The sequence below is a fragment of the Lissotriton vulgaris genome, chromosome 7 (assembly GCF_964263255.1).
Source record: "Lissotriton vulgaris chromosome 7, aLisVul1.2, whole genome shotgun sequence".
In the NCBI taxonomy this organism is placed as follows: domain Eukaryota; kingdom Metazoa; phylum Chordata; class Amphibia; order Caudata; family Salamandridae; genus Lissotriton; species Lissotriton vulgaris.
The window spans coordinates 463,354,827-463,375,042 of record NC_141695.1 but is presented as its reverse complement, the minus strand read 5'-3'; the positions used below and the strand labels follow the sequence as shown (position 1 = coordinate 463,375,042).

Here is a 20,216-nt window from a genome sequence, read left to right as displayed (position 1 = left end):
GGATACTCTCTTTTAACTGTGATGAGGGTGGTGCCATAATGGGGACTGATTGCACTGCAGGTGATGCAAACCTAGGCTTTATCATAAAAGTATATCAATAACGCCTTGCCCTGTAGCCCACATTCTATTAAGGAGACCTGGAGGCACCAGGTGGTATGCTGACTACCTAGACCACCATCTTCTGCATTACTTGGTAACTCTCTTACTCGTAATGCATGACTCCTTCCCCTCCTGTGGACTCGTCTGTTCTCTAAGTTGCGTTTCTTGACATCCAGCAAACAAACTTTCCTTTCCGGCAAGAAAGCTTACTTATCCATCCAAGGTTCTTCTATGATAAGAAACCATGTTTTCAGATCTCGGTGGTCCTTGCACAGTTATCTGTCTTTGTCTACATGTTTATGTTTATTTTTCTTATAAAGCGCACAAATACCAAAGTGTCTTGGCGCTGAAAAGTGTTAGGAGTATGATTAAATGAGAAGATTTGTGACCTAAGTAGATGTAAAAAAACAGGTTTTTAAAATTTTCCTGAAAATCTGGAGATTTGGCTGACATCTCAAGGATATTGGTAGTTGATTTCAGAGTGTAGTTGCACAGTGTGTTATGGCTCGACCGCCCCATCTGTCTCTTTTGGTTTTTACAGTGTTTATTATCCTTGAGTAGCCGATCTTCATGCTCGTGAGAGGGCATAGGCTGTAAAAAGCTTTTGAAAGTCAATTGGATTTCCTCCATTTAGTGTTTTATGCACCAGCGTTAACGCTTTAAATTCAATCCGTTGTTTAATGGGGAGCCAATGTAATGATCTTATTCCAACCGATGTCGATTGTCCTCTACGCAGCCCCAGAAGAAGTCTGGTAGCCGCATTTTGCAGTGATTGTAATTTTTGTAGCTGAAATTTATCGATACCCAGGAACAATGCATTAGCGTAGTCCAGCTTTGATAGGAAAAGTGCTACCATCACAGTTTTCTGGAGTACTTGGTGGATAAAAGGGAACATTTTTCACAATACATCTGCGGATAGGGTCATTGAACTTAAATCTTTAAAAGGCGACTCTCACAGGAGGTATGTTTTCTGAAGAAGTGGAGATGACGCCCTTTAGAATATTCCAATGTCCTTCATTGTAGACCAGTTCTTTGCATTTTGCTGACTGGAACCCGCAGACCACAATGCTGTTATGGAAGGAGGGGGGCACTTGGATGACCTCAAATGATTTTCCCCAGGTTTACCACCATGTTTCAAATCCGGAGCGTTCACCTTATCTTGAAGGCACATATCTTTCAAACTGCAATTGTATATCACATACATTTGGTAATGTTTTTACAATCCTGATCCCTCTTTGAATTTTCGGGATTGTGATTTAGACGAATTCAGTGACTGTTGTCCTACTACTGTACAAGTGTGATTATTCCACCAAATCATGGGTATAAATTCTGTTTTCTTAATAACAGCTAATCGTTATTTAGTGTACTTACTACCTAAGCATATTTAAAAAATAAACTGCATTTCCTTCATAAATTCTTTAAAAATTTTTTTTTTTTTTTTAGATTATTAAAACCTTTATTATTTGCATACAATATTATACATGGCTTGGTGCCTACAACCATATCTCGGCCGGCAGCGTATTGAGTAGCCAATTAAAGCTCGTCGTGAGCAGCATATACATACACAGCAAGCCGTCTACAACCACATCGGGCCGGCGGCATCAAATGGATCAGTTAGTCTTGAATATATCTGTTTTTGTGAAACTATAAATACAAACAACAAGAGAGGCTACATTATTGATCACACTGGTACATTCGGCTCATGCATATATTTCAGCGTTGCACAAAATGTATTACATTGTAATACGTTACATATGACATTATCAATTGTTCTATAAACATCAGAGGGTTCACCATCACCCATCAAGTAGTCTCCCATCCCACCGCACTCTAAACTGTATTAGCTAAACAGACCCGGCAGTGATACATACCCGTGTGTATGCCAGTTAACACGGCTGACTCCGAATATCTTACATGTGGGTCTTTCTAAATGGTCACTTTTCCACCCCTCTGTGTCCTCCCAGCGGAGAGTTTTGCGAAGTCAGGCTTACCGACTTGGTCTCCAAAGACTTACGGGGCCGTATCAGTAAGTAGGATGTTAGTGGTGACCAAGTGTCTCTGGGTCTGGATGCACTGGTCAACAACTCGGCATAAGTGGTGAGCTGCTCCTGGCAATAAATCATATCATTGAACCAGTTCTTATATTTGGGTGCTCTCCCCCTGCCCCACCTACAGGCTATATCCGTCTCTTGGCCATTAGCAGTGCAAGGGCTATATATCAGCGATGCACTCTGGGCAAAATGTTAACATAGCTCAGCAAGGCCAGCAGTAGCGTGGGCTCAATATGCGTGTTGGTCATCTGATTCAAGGCCTCAAATACATGTCCCCAGTATTCATTTACTCCTGGGCAGTTCCAGGCCAGGTGTAAAAAAACAGCTTGAGGCGCATGGCATCTATCACATCTATCTGTATTACATAACTGGTATCTGTACATCCTAACTGGCGTATAATACAATCTGTGTAAATATTTATAATGTATAATACGCAGCCTGCTGCTGGCAGAGATCTGCTCGGTCTGCGAGCAACAGTACTCCCAGTGGTCATCCGTCAGTTCAAATCCTAATTCCTCCCCCCATTGTGTGCGGGATGGTGAAGCTGCTACCTCTCGTTGTGTGTGGACTATACGATAGATCAATGAGACTAGGCGCTTGGGCGTTGGTTGTTGAAGGAGCAAATGTAGTGGGGCAAGTGACTGGGGTTCAGCCGGAAAGTCTGAATTCAGAGATCGGACTCCCTGTTTGAGTTGTATGTACAGAAAGGCATCCAACGGGGTTTGCTGTACACCCTGGAATATACTCACCGAATCCCGAAATTGTCCATTCTCATATAAGCCTCCCCAGGTTCTGAGAGCCATGCGATCCTGAAATTTATGAAAAATTGTTTCTTGAAGGAGGGGCATGTTTGGGTGATATGCTACTGGTAGTAGCGGGGAGGTGATCATGGGGGCCTCCAGGAGGTTCTCAATGCGCCTCCATGCCGTGATCGTAGCATAGACGGTGCTCTGCATCCTCTCCTGAGTATTTAGAGCAGCGTACAGGACTCCCTCTATCAGGATCGGGTGCACAAGCCAGTGTTATGCTGCTAGTTGTGGCATGTATTTAGGCTGCTTTATCCAGAAATATAAATAATGGGCGTGCGCACTTATATAATAAAGCTCAAAGTCTGGAATACCAAACCCTCTTGACGAGTATGGCCTTGTTAGGACAGTCCACTGAAGTCTAGACTGCTTGCCCCCCTACACCAATCTAATCAGTTCTGTTTTTAAGAGATTTTAAAAAATGCTATCCCGGATAGTATGGGATATTTAAAAATAGATAAAGCAATTTGGGTAGTATCACCATTTTAATTAGGAACGCTCGCCCTGCCATAGAGAGCGGGAGTGTTATCCAGTCACATTATCTGTACTACGATTCAGCGCAACCCCATAGTTAAGTCTCATAAGTTCCTCCTTATTTTCTGGTGATACCAATACCCAGGTAACGTAGCTCGTCATCGCACCATTCCAACGGGTAGTCTAATGGAAAGCGCACTACGGAGTCCGTCAGTGGAAATAGGCAGGATTTCCCCCAATTTATCTGAATACCCGAAAGGTTCTTGAATACAATGAATTCCCGAAGGAGTGGGTTCAAATTGTTTTGGGGGTCTCTCACATATAAAGTAATATCACCGGCATACATGGAAATCAATATTTGTTTCATGTTGCCCCGCAAAGCCTTGTCATTATGATGCTGTTGCAACCTTGCCACCAATGGTTCTGTTGCCAAGGCAAACAGCAAGGGGGAAAGAGGGCATCCCTGTCTGGTACCCTTAGTAATCGAGAAGGTTTGAGACATATGCCCATTGATGAGCACTCAGGTCGGAGGATACTGCAGCCGTATCCAAGATAGAAACAGTGGTGGGAATCCCATCCGGAGAATTATTCCAAAGATGTAATTCCACTCAATAGAATAGAAAGCCTTAGTGGCGTCGAGGAAGATTGCTGCCAAGGGTAATACTGGGGAAACGTTATTCAAAATTGTAAAGAGAGTCCTCCGGTTATGTGAAGTGGCCCTCCCGGGTACAAACCTGGACTGATCTGGAAGAATCAAGTGCTCTAATAACAAGCTTAGTCGAGTAGCAATGAACTTTGCCATAATCTTGGCATAACAATTGAGAAGGGAGAGCGATCGGTAGGACCTGCACTGGTGGGGTGGTTTCTCAGGCTTCAAAAGTGAAATAATGAGAGTTTCCCTCATAGAAGGTGGGAGGGAGCCAATTTCCATTGACTCCTCGTAGACCTCACGTAAAACTGGGGCAATCAGATCTATATTGGTTTTGTAAAATTCTATCGAAATGCCATCCAAGCCAGTGGCCTTCTCCGACTGCATGCTCATGATGGCGTCTCGAACCTCGTCCAGTTTAAATGGAGCACATACAAATTCTCGGTACACGTCGCTCAGCCAACCCAAAGTGACATCCCCAAGGTAGGTTTCTAGGTCTAGATCATCCCTTCCGGTAGTAAATGTAAATGTATTTGAGCTTATATAGCGCACAGCTACCCGCAGTGGGTGTCCCGGCGCTTGCTTAGGGAACCTGTCCTGGTATTCCCCTGTGAGATAACCCCGGCAGGGTATCAACAAGGTGAAAGCCAGGCATCCTGCCGCGAGGGGCCGTTGTGGAGATTAAGCAAGCTATTGCCCAGAGTCGCAGAGTGTGAACCCGTGAGTCGAGAAGGCACCGGAGCGAGAATTATCGAGTCCGTGGAATTTTTAGCCCAAGACCCGCCGAGGCGGGGAATTGAACCCTGGTCCAGGGCCGATCTCAGCTTCCGGGTCTGCCGCCTCTAACCCCTGAGCCACACTTCTCCAGTGGTATATAGAGCAGTGTAGAGACATGAAAAAGCCTACAGTATGTTTGCAGTGTTCCATCTGGCCTTTCAAATTCTACCACGTAGTTGAAATAGCGTGGCCTTCTAATCGTGTCCACAAACACTTTACCCGGCTTCAAAAGTGAAATAATGAGAGTTTCCCTCATAGAAGGTGGGAGGGAGCCAATTTCCATTGACTCCTCGTAGACCTCACGTAAAACTGGGGCAATCAGATCTATATTGGTTTTGTAAAATTCTATCGAAATGCCATCCAAGCCAGTGGCCTTCTCCGACTGCATGCTCATGATGGCGTCTCGAACCTCGTCCAGTTTAAATGGAGCACATACAAATTCTCGGTACACGTCGCTCAGCCAACCCAAAGTGACATCCCCAAGGTAGGTTTCTAGGTCTAGATCATCCCTTCCGGTAGTAAATGTAAATGTATTTGAGCTTATATAGCGCACAGCTACCCGCAGTGGGTGTCCCGGCGCTTGCTTAGGGAACCTGTCCTGGTATTCCCCTGTGAGATAACCCCGGCAGGGTATCAACAAGGTGAAAGCCAGGCATCCTGCCGCGAGGGGCCGTTGTGGAGATTAAGCAAGCTATTGCCCAGAGTCGCAGAGTGTGAACCCGTGAGTCGAGAAGGCACCGGAGCGAGAATTATCGAGTCCGTGGAATTTTTAGCCCAAGACCCGCCGAGGCGGGGAATTGAACCCTGGTCCAGGGCCGATCTCAGCTTCCGGGTCTGCCGCCTCTAACCCCTGAGCCACACTTCTCCAGTGGTATATAGAGCAGTGTAGAGACATGAAAAAGCCTACAGTATGTTTGCAGTGTTCCATCTGGCCTTTCAAATTCTACCACGTAGTTGAAATAGCGTGGCCTTCTAATCGTGTCCACAAACACTTTACCCGGCTTCAAAAGTGAAATAATGAGAGTTTCCCTCATAGAAGGTGGGAGGGAGCCAATTTCCATTGACTCCTCGTAGACCTCACGTAAAACTGGGGCAATCAGATCTATATTGGTTTTGTAAAATTCTATCGAAATGCCATCCAAGCCAGTGGCCTTCTCCGACTGCATGCTCATGATGGCGTCTCGAACCTCGTCCAGTTTAAATGGAGCACATACAAATTCTCGGTACACGTCGCTCAGCCAACCCAAAGTGACATCCCCAAGGTAGGTTTCTAGGTCTAGATCATCCCTTCCGGTAGTAAATGTAAATGTATTTGAGCTTATATAGCGCACAGCTACCCGCAGTGGGTGTCCCGGCGCTTGCTTAGGGAACCTGTCCTGGTATTCCCCTGTGAGATAACCCCGGCAGGGTATCAACAAGGTGAAAGCCAGGCATCCTGCCGCGAGGGGCCGTTGTGGAGATTAAGCAAGCTATTGCCCAGAGTCGCAGAGTGTGAACCTGTGAGTCGAGAAGGCACCGGAGCGAGAATTATCGAGTCCGTGGAATTTTTAGCCCAAGACCCGCCGAGGCGGGGAATTGAACCCTGGTCCAGGGCCGATCTCAGCTTCCGGGTCTGCCGCCTCTAACCCCTGAGCCACACTTCTCCAGTGGTATATAGAGCAGTGTAGAGACATGAAAAAGCCTACAGTATGTTTGCAGTGTTCCATCTGGCCTTTCAAATTCTACCACGTAGTTGAAATAGCGTGGCCTTCTAATCGTGTCCACAAACACTTTACCCGGTCTTTCTCCCTCTCCATACTTGCGGGCCATCAAGTGTTTGCCCCTAAAACGTGTTTCCCTGTGTGCCTCCTCCATGTATTCTGTAAGCTTTGCTCTAAACTCCCGCTGCGTATCCCCGTCTGGTTTGAGCGCTAATGATGCCTCCAGTGCCTTGAGCTCCCTGTCCAATCTGCAAAGTGTGTTAGTGATGTCTTTTAACACACCTGCCCCTTTAGATAAGCAAAACCCTCTAAGTGTGACTTTAAACGCCTCCCAGATGGTCTCAACACTCAGTACTGTGTCCTTATTGCGTTCAAAAAAATCCTAAATCTCTTCGCGCAGTTCTTCTTGGAACACCGCGTCTAAAAGCATACACGCGTTAAGCCACCAAGCACTGCACGGGGGTTAAAATCCACAGAGGAGAGTGTGAGTTTAACAGGCATGTGGTCGGAGTATGTCCTAGCTAAGTGTTGCACTGTACAGACCGCCGGCCCCAGTCCCTGAGATATAATCCAATAATCTAGCCGCACCCAAGACACGGCTTGTGCCGTGAAATGTCCCTTCATGCTTTAGGGGATTGGTGTGCCTCCACGCATCGAGCAGTTGGTTTTCTATGATGATATCCTGTATTACGATGCTTGCCTTGGTGCGATGGTGTGGGGCAGGGTGTGACCTATCCAGGCCCGGAGCTTATGTAACATTAAGATCTCCTCCCCATATGATGTGATTATCGCCTTTCTCCCTGATCGCTGCCCATAAAGAGATAAAAAAAAATCCAGAGCATCTACATTAGGTCCATAACAGCACACCAAAGTTACAGATTCCAGCCCAAGTCGCCCCCAAGCCAGGCAGTACCTCCCCATGTCATCGCTGGAGGTTCCAGTTAGGTGGAAGGGCACCTGCCTCTTAACCAGTATGGCAGTCCCTCTGGCGTAGTTTTAGTAAGAGGAGAAGATTCTGTGTGCTGCCCATCTAGAGGCAAATGTAGAGGCCCTCTGGGGTGTGAAGTAAGTCTCCTGCTATATGTCTGGTGTCTATCCAGATAAGCTAGGGCTTGTCGTTTCATCCTTGGGTCCCCTAGTCCTCTGACGTTCCATGTGATAATATTCAGTTGTGTCACAACTATGCTAGTCATATGTACATATTGTAAAATGGCCAAGCCATATCTTTGTAGCACTTCGCCCCTGGAACCATATGCGAACAATGCAGAGTGTAGTGTTGCCTGTTGTACCAATTACTTGTACTTTAACTGTGAATTATGTGATCTCGATGTCTAGTTCGTCGATCCTCCCCACATTAACCAACACCTGTTCAACTCCCTCTCCCACCCATTCCCCCCACTGAAGCATCCCCAACGTGCCAGCATTGTATACCCACCCCCCACCCCTGTCCCTCTCCCAACAAGAACAACAACATAGTCCCCACAAACCATATGCGGCAGACTAGCCCGGGATGATTCCCTTCAGGGGTCATCTCTAGGTGGCAACACAGCGACCCTGCGCCCACAGAGCACTCAGCAGCCGGAGCCGCTGCCCTATCGGGCAGAGGGTGCCCGGCAAGCAGTTGTTTGGCACATCATGGTACATCATTCAACTAAAACCTACATCTTCTAGTAGAGCTGCCCCCAACATACACTTTACATGTCTCCGATACAGCAATTCGTTACCATATCCACGCCATTCAAGGATCCCTTCATTTTGCATAGTCTTCCGCTCTTGCCATTGGGGACCGCCGGGGATTCTCTGCGTCCCTGTCAGATCTGTTCATTTTTTAGAAGTTGTTTGAGGAAATCCTCCACCTGCTGCGGCTTTGTGAAGAACCTCTGCTTGCCCTGATGCGTAATCCTCAGCCGTGCCGGATATAAAAGTGCATAGTCAATTTGGGCCTTCCGAACTTACTCTTGACGTCTATGAATTATCGTCGTTCTTCCTGGTTCATAGGCGTGAAGTCAGGATAAATGGAGAAGGAATTGCCTTCATATGACAAGGTTTGTTTACTTCGCGGAGCCCGCAGAGCCACATCCCGGTCCCTATAATTCAGGAGTCTCGCTACTTTGGGCCTCGGGTGTCTCCAGGCTTGGACCTAGGTCTCAGCGATCTATGAGCGCGCTCCACAATGAATTGGTTGGAAAAAGCCTCCAAGCCTATTGCCGTTACAGGCATTTTCTCCACATAGTCTTCCATTCGTCCAGTGTTGGTCGTTTCTGGTATACCTAAAATGCGAATGTTGTTGCGTCTACTATGCGCTTCCAAGTCCTCGTTCTTCGCAGCAATGACCCTCAAAAGTTATCCATGCGGGTAAGCTGCGACGTGTGTCTAGGGGTCTTGTCTTCGTATTCAGAGATACGCCTTTCTGTTTCCTTGATCCTCTCGTCATGTCCATCCAGTTTGTGCGCAATGGCGTCCATCCGCAACGACATCCTGTCTACCTTATCCACTAAGGTGGCAAATCCCTGTCGGACTTCATGAAGGACGTCTTGCACATCAGTGGACTATCCAGTAGCTTCTTCCTGAGATCCGCTTCTTCCAGCCTGCTCCTGGTCTTCCTGCGCAGAGCGGCTGTTCCTCTTAACTGCATCAAAATTGAGTTTCGGCTGCCGTGTGCCTGGCTTGCCCATATTTCCTCTGGCCTCACGATTATTGCTGCACGTTGAACCTTCTGACTCTTTCTGTGACCTGCAGTGCGACCACCTCGTCTGTGTGGGCAATGGTGTTTTTACACAGTGATAATCAGCGTCATCTCGGTAGCAGTACACAATTACCCCAACTAGTGATGCCCCGATGGTATTCCCTGAACTAGGGCTCTGCTGCCGTCTCTAAGTTCTCTTGTTGTGGCACCCTTTGCGTCTCGAGACCACACAGGAGCAACTACATAAATCCGGCAGCACTGTGCGGTCTATGCGTTCTTGGGCAAATGTGGTCCTCCTCACATACGGGTGCAGACTCCCCAGGGTCTCAGCTACTTCATTCCCACGGTTTAGCCGTCAGGTGACGTCCGCACACTTCGCATAGGGGTAGCCTCCTCTATGCATACCTTTGGTACCACCTCGCTGCGGCGTTCACTGTCGTCTGCAAGTACCGTCTGGTGCTGGGTACACCCCGCATAGGGGTAGCCTCCTCTATGCATACCTTTGGTACCACCTCGCTGCGGCGTTCACTGCCGTCTGCAAGTACCGTCTGGTGCTGGGTACACCCCGACCTGGTGTCCCATTCGCTTGCCAGCTCTCAGTTAATTGCCCCTAGGTGTGCCAGCCGCAGTGATTTTAGCCGGTGACTTCCCGCCCTCCGTCGATTCCCCCAGGGCAACGCAGGCAACCAGCCGATCAGCCACCAGGTCCCGATTACTGGTAATGTATGCTGAGGGGGGGGAATCCAATTGTCCTTAAATCCCCTGTGCCGCGCTACCTCTCCGCAACTTTGTCCGCTCCTCCGCTGCAGATCAGAGGCCGACCGTCGTCCGGCCGCTACGCTGTCGGGCTTGCGCAGGCTTCCCCACTCACCGCTTCTGCATAGGGCTCTGCCGCGATGTCACCCACGCTGCAGCTGCCAAGGGATTCGCGCCCCCGACAACAGCTCTCGCCAATGTTGAGCACCTCTCAATGGGGCCCGGGGACCAGCAACCACCGCCACTAGAAAGAGCGGCCCTGGCGGCCTAGGAGCTGCGTGTGCAGCCGCGGGTTGTGTTAATCACTGCGGCCGGTGTCTACTCGCCCACAGCACCACTGTCTCACCCGGGCCAACCTTTAGCAGTGTCTCGCGAGAGCAGGAGACAGTCGATCCTCCTGAATTTTGCTGTACAGCAGAAGGTGGCACAGCTCTATCGATTGGCAGTATTAAATACCGCAGATGAAACCATTAATTAGGATATTTGTAGGAATAAGGTCGCTGGGCGGCAGGATCCTCACTCGCATGCGGCCATCTTGCAAGTGCGCCACCTAGCGCCCCCCTTCCCTTCATAAATATCCACGTCCACGTTTAAGATATTTTTAAATAATGAACATGAAAACTATGTATGAAACATTTCCAGTATAAAAACAAATTCCCAAATATACTTACCCCAATATTTTCTGTATCTTCTTAGAACACACTTTAGCTGCACAAAAACAGTTCCAAGCTCCACATAACTTTGCAAGTGAATTCCCCTTCGGAAAGAAAACGGGACCTTCTTTTAACTGTGTTCATCATATAACATGAAAACGCCTCAGATGAGAAGGGCTGAAACTGTTTTGCATCTGTAATATGTATAGTGACTTTTGAAAATGAGGGATTTTTCATGTTGACCATGGGTATTTTTCATGTTGACCAGGATAGTGCTAATGAACTGCTTGCAGGTTAAACAGTTAAGGAAATGATTATCCGAAATCTGTGTTTGATTTTAGCTGTTCTGTATAGATTAAAGGTAAAAATTACTAATTTTCCTTTTGCCAATGGGAGTTTTGACCATGCTAACCTAACTTCCAGCATGCTAAAACATTTCAATTAACGTGTGCAAAGCACATTTATCAAAACATGAGTGCACACACCAGGAACACATATGCATAGCATTAACTTATCCTTCCTGTGGTGTTCTTGTAATTTCAGGATCCAGTATAAGAATCTAGCTTATTTTAGAGCGCAACAGACAGTCAACCTGTTTAGGCCACAAATAGGGTTGTATGACTGAACAACGCAGGGAATTACTGTGCATGTCTTTACCACACATTTTTTTAACCGCATTTCTTTTTAGAACTTATATGCTTTTACAATGTATGCCTTTACCACGTATTGTTTATATATTTACTGCGAGACTTACCTTAAATGCGTGGTAATGGCATACGTTTTAAAAGTATATGCACTATAAAAACATGCGAGGTAAAAAGTGCATCTTAAAGGTACAACGTGGTAAAAACCACTTTATAAAGGCTGTTTCCTACAAGTAGTTACAACAGGATCACTCAGCAGTCATCAGCTCAGCTAGGGTGGGGCCCAGCAAAAAATCAGCGAGCCGAAAAGATCCAGCCAAGCCAAAAGACCAGGATCATCAAGCAAGAGGAAGACCAGATAGCTCCTTTCTTCCCAGTCATAGTGTTCTGCCCTAGCCTTTGAAAGTCCGGTGATATGTTGAAGTAGAGTTTTACCTGGCCTCCTTAAGCAGTACGGTTTCAAAAATCATGTATTTCAGTGAGGCCTTTTCACTCTTTGGCAGGCATTCCTCCAAATTGGGGATCCCCAAACTTTTCTGAGCAATGAGCAAAATTTCCATGTCAGTCACAAACGAAAATATTTGCATACGTTGGTTAAATAACTGATGCATGCTCTAGAACTATAGTGCACGTGATATCCATAAATAATATACATTTACAGAGATGAAACCTATTTTGTATGGCCATTTAAAGGTCCATCAAATTTTAACTTACAATGTAGTCCATTAACAGTGATCAAAATCTGATTTAAAGATCAATTTACATCAGGCACGGATCACTTCTATCATTTTCCACAGTGAATTTTAAAGATCATTGGGCCACTAAATCTGCTGAAAATTGGATGGAGTCATAGTTGTTTAAAAGAAAACTGCCAGCTCACCCCATGTATATTCGGAAACTTTGTTGTCAAATGATGCAGTATGAAGCCCATTAGGAGAAACATATTGGCCCACCCTTGTTTTATTTGAAAATCAAATCTACAAAGAGATTTAGGGGTCTTCTCCTAAAGAACATTTCGGAAATGTCATAATAAATGTTATATTTATGAGGGTAATGCTAGCAACGATATTTAAAGCAAAACCAAAGGGGATGATGGAAGGAGTGTTGAACTTTGCAAACACTCACCCCCAGTCAACTGATCTGGGTTTAATCCATCATCATTCTTTAGCTCGCTCCGCCACCCCAGTTCAGACATGGCCATATGCAAATCAGTCTGACCCTGTGCCTCATGGGAACAGTCCAGCCCGAACTACCACGCCATGTCATCCCTGGACCGGAAACAAGCATCCTGGAACCGGTTTCGGGTTTATAACCCTCCTCAGCCAGGCTATCTTGAATCTAGTGGCAAAGTGAGCGCGGCACCCACGTCTAAGTTGGGGCGAACAAAGCAAAACCAAAGGGGATGATGGACGGAGTGTTGAACATTGCAAACACTCACCCCCAGTCAACTGATCTGTGTTTAATCCATCATCATTCTTTAGCTCACTCGGCCACCCCAGTTTAGACATGGCCATATGCAAATCCGTCCGACCCTTTGCCTCATGGGAAAGATATTTAAAACCTAGTAGGATTAAAAGATCGATTTACATAAGTGTTGGTAATTCTCCCCAAGGAACATCTAATAAAAATACTAATAAATGGTACATTTTAATAATATTCTGTTCGAGGCATGTGAGCTGTAGATCCCATGCTTTGCCTACTCCTGCCATCTAGTGTTGGGTCCAGACGTTTGCAAGTTATTTTTCTTCGAAGAAGTCTTTCCAGTCACGACGTAGGTGACTCCTCCTTTCGGTGATAGTGCGCATAGGCATCGACTCCATTGTTAGATTGTGTTTTTTCCACCATCGGGTTCGGATGTGAATTGCTGCGCTCTGGTTCGAAACTGTTTCTCGGGTTTCCCTCAGCGTGGAATCCACTAACCCTAGACAGTATTGTTTTCGATCATGTATTCACTTTTCTCTGCGTATCCTGTCCAATACAAAAACTTTGTTTGATCAGGAAACTCGTGTAAGGCCGGCGGGCCTACGCACGTCGGTCCACCTCAAAGTTGATGGAACGGACTCCATTTAAATTCTGCCCTCGGTGCCACGCAAAGTTCCCGCGCACCTACTCACACCAAATGTGCAACTTGTGCTTCTCTCCGGACTACAGTGAACAAGCCTGCGAGGCGTGTAAATCTTTCCGTGCATAGAAAACGCTCTGCGACCGTCTGGCTCGACGTCGCAACATGCAGATCCAACACACCGGTTCCATTCCGGACCTCTTCGGAGAAAATCCCGAACAAGAGACCAGCATAGCACTAGGGGCCAAGGAAGAACAGGACGATTCTATATCTGTCTCAGAATCTGACTCCGATGTGGATGAAGAGATTCTGTAAGGTCATCGTATCATGAGTACCGAACCTCCCTTACCCCGTAGTCCTACTCCGATTAAGAAAAAGGCTGTGGTCCCACCTCTGCATTCGGGCCATGGTCGGCACCAAGAAAATTTTTCCAACGCCCCCCCTTCCTTCTCAGCACCAAAACACACTTTTAAGCCTTCTGGCTCGGGATGGAGCCGTCCACACTTGGGCACCAAGCCGAAACCTTCGGATTCTAAGCCGAAACCAGTCTCCGGCCCAACTCCTTTGACACAAAACCGTCTTTGGATTCAAAATCTTTGAGACCAAAGACACCGACACCGAAAACGTTGGCACCGAAACATAAAGATGCTTTGCAAACACCACAGGAGCCCCATTTCGGTGCCCCACCTTCAAAACAAAAAGAACTTAATATTAATCCAAAAACTGGACAGATTGCAACCAAATTACCGCATAAACGCAAATCTGAGTCAGAGGACACTTATCACATTCCTTTAAAAAGGAAACATGTTGGTACTAACCCTTCGTCTCCTTCTCCTCCTCCTCCATCACCTCCTTCCCCACAAACACTGCATTTACTAATTACTCATACAAATTTGCCACAACCACAAGCACCTGATGATCAGGTTGATAGGGATGGGGGCAATGATCCTTCACCTGCAGACCCCTGGAAGGGTTATAATACGGATTCTCCCACAGATAATGATCCAGACCTTTATCCTACCATGCCTTCTCCACCAGATGATAATGTAGGCTATATTGAGCTGCTAAATAGAGCTGCTGAATATCATGGAGTACAATTACATATGGAGTCCCTAGAGGAGGATTTCCTCTTTGAAACCCTTAGTAGTTCCCAAAGAACCACCCACACACTCCCTATGCTCAAAGGCATGTTAAGACATATGGACAATATATTTGACCACGTTTGTGCACACATTCTCACCCCCAGGATAGACAAAAAATATAAACCTACACCATCAGAACCTGCTTTCATTAATGGCCAGTTACCTTTAGACTCTTTAGTGATTACTAATGCCTGAAAACAGGCCAATTCACAGATGTCGGGGGATGCTCCAGCTCCAGACACTTAGTCTAAGCTCCGAGACACTTCTCGGAAAAGAGGAGCTTCCCAAGCTGCAAATTACTGGTGCATTGCTAATTCCCAGGCCCTTTTAGCCAGGTATGATAAGAGTGCATTGAGACAAAATGGAGTAATTGCTCCAATTTCTACCAGATGAGCATAAAACCAAAGCCTAAGACTTAGTGCAAGAGGGGAACCTCATCCCTAGTTCTTCGATTAGGTGTGCACTAGATGCAGCTGACACTGCGGCTAGAGCTGTCAATACCAGTGAGTTAATCAGAAGACACCCATGGTTAAGGATTTCGTGTTTTCAACCTGAAGTTCAAGCTTCCATTCTTAACACAACCTTCGACAAACAACCTCTCTTTGGTCCTGTAGTAGCAACGTCCTTTGAAAAAAAGAAAAAGGATACAGACGTACCAAAATCGATGGGAGCCCTACAGTCCCCTTCCAACCGTGCGTCCTTTTGGCACCCATTCTATAATGGGGGTCCAAAAATACCTTTTCAGACACTGCCTCTACGCCATTTAAAGGGTACAATCGTCCCTCTTCTTCAAAAGGTTCCCTTAGAGAAAGCTACTGAGTCTACAATGCAAGGATAGAGGTAGCGGTTCCACAACACGCACCTCCCCCTCAAACAACAAACAGTGACTTGCCTACAATTCCCCACGACCACTCAACACCTGTTGGGAGACGTCTTTCACAATTCCTCCCTGTCTGGCAATCAATAACTACAGATAAATGGGTGCTAGAAATTATCTGGTTATTGCTTGGAGCTTACCAACAATCCTCCAAACGTTCCCCCTGCATTGACACAAAATGTCACCGGATCGTTTACACCTCCTCAAACAGGAGGTTCAGTCTCTCCTTTTAAAGGGAGCCATAGAGCCTGTACCACTATATTATCAAGGGTCGGGTGTATATTCCCTGTACTTTCTAATACCCAAAAAGGACAGCTCTCTCAGACCCATTTTAGACCGCAGAGAGTTAAATCATCACATACAATCAGATCATTTTCACATGGTGACACTTCAACAAGTGCTCCCACTTCTACAGCAAGGCGACTTTGTCTACTCTAGACTTAAAAGATGCATATTTCTACATTCCAATACATTCCACTCCTCTCAAATATTTCAGATTTGTGGTAGTATGGCAGCATTTCCAGTGCAAAGTGCTCCCATTCGGAGTCACCACTGCTCCTAGAGCCTGGCAATAGTCGCTGCTCATCTGCGAAGACAACACGTTCATGTCTCCCCTTACTTAGACGACTGGCTCATCAAAGCCAGCACTTACATGAAGTGTCTTCAGCACACTCCCATAACACTACAGTTACTGCAGCAACTGGGGTTTACAGTCAATGTGTTAGTCTCGTCTCCAACCTTCCAACACACAAACCTATGAAGGAGCCACTTTAGATACTCAAAAAGCTCTGGCTTTTCTCAAACAGCCAGAATTCACAATAATCAGACTCTAGTCGCTCCGTTTCAGCCCACCCACTCACTACCAGCTCTAGAGTATATGCACCTGCTGGGAATGATGGCCTCTTACATCATGATTTTTGCCTATGCAAGGCTTCATATGCGTCCCCTCCAGGAATGCTTAGCAAATCAGTGGGACCAGTCGCAGGGTCATTAGACCGATCTAGTGTTGGTAATCGGCCGCACCCATTTATTTATTTATTTTATTTTATTTTTAGACTTTTCTATAGCGCGAACTTGAACCGATTAGGTTATCAGAGCGCTTTACATAGCACAAGTTTCGTTACATGTTAACACAGCAGTTTACATAGAATCAGTTACGTTGCACATTTCAATAACTTGAACCGAAATAGGTTATCAAAGCGCTTTAAATAAGACAGCATTCGATGTCCAGTGCCCTCCTCCGCCGTGTAGCGGGGGACCACTTCAAGCCCTCCGAAGTCGTCGAGCTGTCGGGACTAGGCTCCTGGAATGTCCAGTGCCCTCCTCCACCGTGTAGCGGGGGACCTCTTCCAGCCCTTCGAAATCGTCGACCTGTCGGGACTAGGCTCCTGGAATTTCAGCTGTCCCTTTACAACTACTTTGTTTGAAGTCATGACGGAGTTACTAGAGAACATAATACAACTAGAGATATAGTATTGCCATATAAGAAGGTAGACATTCTATCCAGAAAATGGTGTAAACACATGAGTGTAAACCCCGGCTATCCACCCGAGAGAGAGACTAGGCAAAGATGGCCGCCCCATATGAGGAGAAGAGACAGTAGTCCTCTTTTTATTATTATGGCTTTGTGAGCAGGGAGGGCAGTTTCGTTTTCAAGCTAGCCCAGTTCCTGAGTTGCTGTGAGGGAGTCTTATCTTGCAGGGGCCTCGTGGGCATCTGAAGGCACAGGCGGTGATTTATTGCCTTTCTTTTTAGCACCCCGCCATTTTGAACAAAGGGTTGTGTCAAAGTACAAGCGATGGTCAAGAGAAGTATCTTTTTTGTGTAGCAGCCCGTCCGTTAGTGCTCAGTTCCAGATGTATGACCTTTTTTGTGTAGCAACCCATCGCTCTCTGAACTGGTGGAACCCACAATTTATCAAAAGGGCAGCCCTTCATAGACCCTGTTCCACAGACCATACTAACAGCAGACTCGTCACTCACTGGTTGGGGAGCTCCTCTCCAGAATCGCACAATTCAAGGCTTTTGGAGTCAAAACCAAAAGACACTCCACATAAATCATCTAGCGCTGCTAGCAGTGTTTCTGGTGCTCAAAGCTTTTCAAATTAACCTTCTAGACAAGGCTGTCCTAGTCCGCACAGACAATATGACAGCTGTGTAGTATATACAAACAAGCATTTGCAATGCAATAGGTCTCACATTTGTTAAAGTTAGAGCTATTGGTGATGTAAATTGTGTTTTTTTTGGGTTTTTTTTTTTTTTGCAGCCAAGTACTTGCCTACTACTATTGTAGTCTAAGGTTCCCAATCTGCCTACCAGCTTTAAGAAAATGTAATCACAATTCATCAAAACACCCCCTTGGCTTTAGAATGTGATTTTCACAATAAATAAGTTACTCTTTAAAATAAGCATATCAGTCCTATAGCCTTGATCAATGGCTTGTCTCCATAACTAAATCATCCCTTCTGTGTAAAAGCTGCCTCCTAAAATCAAAAGTGCAATGCCCGCTATATTCTTCAATGAAAGCACATAACCTAAGGCAAATACAAATATGTACTCCAGGGAATAAGTTCTGAGCCACTCTCTAACTGTTTGTTCTTAAAGTTATGTTTTTCGGTGGCTCGGCTCAAATTAGGTTGGAGGGCAGACAGAAAATGTAAGGTGGAAGGATTAAGGATAAAACGGAAAAAACGAAAACAGAGTGAAAGGAAAAGAGCCTCCACTAACTGAAGAAGGGAATTTTTGACAATGATGGTTACCCCCAGTTGGTGAATCTGAGTAACTGTTGTTCGGATGTGAGACAGGCGTCTCCCTGCTCCTTTTCCCTTTACCAGCCATTTGAATCCTTGGCGCTGAGATGCGTCACCACCACAGCAAGCAGCAATAAAAATAATGGGGTGACCTGGTGTCCCTCAGAACCTGGGTATTTGTATTAAATAGAACGCATTCTTCTGCCCGTATTTACAGCAGCAAACACAAAATTATTAATAACGTACTCAGAGTTGATTCTGGAAAAAAAACACAGAGAAGACAAATGGATTCATTCATATATTCAAAGTAAGTATTGAATACTGTCGTGTATCGCAAGTACAAATTGAATTTGAACTGAGCCACAGGTAACAATAGTGAAAAAAAGTGACAAAGTAAATAGTGATGTGGATAGTACACTATATACATGACAAAGAAGAGAAACGTTTTCAAATCATGTCTGTTTTTCACACATGTACTGCAAGGCCTATTAGTTCATTGAATCGTGATCAAGAGAACTGTGTGGACATATGAAGCATGTCTACGTTTTCGACCCTGTAAGCACCGCAATTTGGAGTGCATCAGAACGGGTCTTCCTCAGGACTACTGAAGTGGGGTGGACAGCCTATGCAATTGATTACAAAGAATAATCAGGTGTGTTGGAATCTAGACTAAATTAAAGTATGTAGTAGCCAGATAAACGCTCACCACAAGGCTGACTCTTCATGGAATGAGATCTGCGAATAGCAAAGGCATTTACAATTCATGTGTCAACAGCACTAGTCCTTACCAGCAGCGTGTAATTAAAATCAAATGATGGACAAGCAAATTCTGAAAATAAATCAGGAAAATGCATGAGTTTCCCATGTGAGAAAATAAGTGAATTAAATAAACTGAAAGGAAGGGGACATACCTTCCTATTTCAAAAAGGTCAGCATAGGTCTCCACCTATTTGCGAAAGAAACACAATGACAGTATAATTAAAATGCATAAATGAATGTACCGCATGTTGTTACTGGAAACTCAATTACAAAGCAGGTATTGTGTGTAAATAAATACGAACCCACAAATATTGTAAACACTATTAAATCTTGTAACAGCCACGGGGAATATTTGCATAAAATATTTCACACAAACCACACTGGCCATGTAAATTGAAATAGTACAGAAGTCAAAGTGATGTGAAGATGCAACATGATTATTATCACCATATACGTCTAGATTGACACGCGGTCAAAACAGAAAATGCCCAAAAATATTTAAAGGCCCGTATGTAACAGTTACCTGTTGTGCTAGCATGATTCTAGTTGACTCACAGCAAGGCATTCCATAAACACTCATTGTAAAAAGTTTATGCTGAAGGGTAAAACTGTGAATTGATAATACTTTGCAACGATCTTAAAGCTAAGGCACTTGTGGGGAGCATGGCTTGCCGATCGTATTGTGATTAAGGCACAACCTAGATGGGTGATACTTACCTCACCAGCAGCGACATAGAGAACCCTCCTATTAAATTGGAGGAATCTTTCCCAGTAAGGCTGACATGAAATAGCCACCGGCTACCCACCACGCACCAACGTAGGGTGACTATCCACCTTATCCCAGGTTGCCATTCACTATTCCAGTCCTGAACAAGATTCGGGCGGCCGAGGCCCCGAATTTCCCTTGTGCCCAAAGACTGATCGAAACGTCGACGCCCTTGTTTTAAGCCTAGACTTTCTTATGTGACCCTCACCGTGCTATTGTGGAATTTAATCCTGTATTTAAGCAAATAACCTTATTAGTATTGTATCATATATGGAGCTAGGCTGCATATGACGGTGATTGACAACCGTACATATTGTTTAAAAAAAGAATACAAAGTTCCTTTTCTTCTGTGTCACTGAATTTCCTTCTTTTTCACTGACTCACACCGAGCACTGCTCCTTTACGCACGTTACCCCCTGGAGCAACCTTTTCTAATTTTTTTAAATACCTGAATAATACTCGACAATTCAGCAGAAACTGAACATATTAAATTATTTGATGAATACAAACAATTGTTTGGTTGGTTGCTGTATGACTTCACATTAGTTGTTTAAACTATTTACTTA

The 20,216-nt window shown here is 45.4% G+C and overlaps 1 protein-coding gene across 1 annotated transcript in view; it reads left to right on the top strand.

Moving 5' to 3' along the window:
* The window catches only part of CHMP2A (charged multivesicular body protein 2A), a 247,173-nt gene that overhangs the window by 68,876 nt on the left and 158,081 nt on the right, over positions 1–20,216 (top strand). The gene's annotated exons all lie outside the window — the stretch shown is intronic.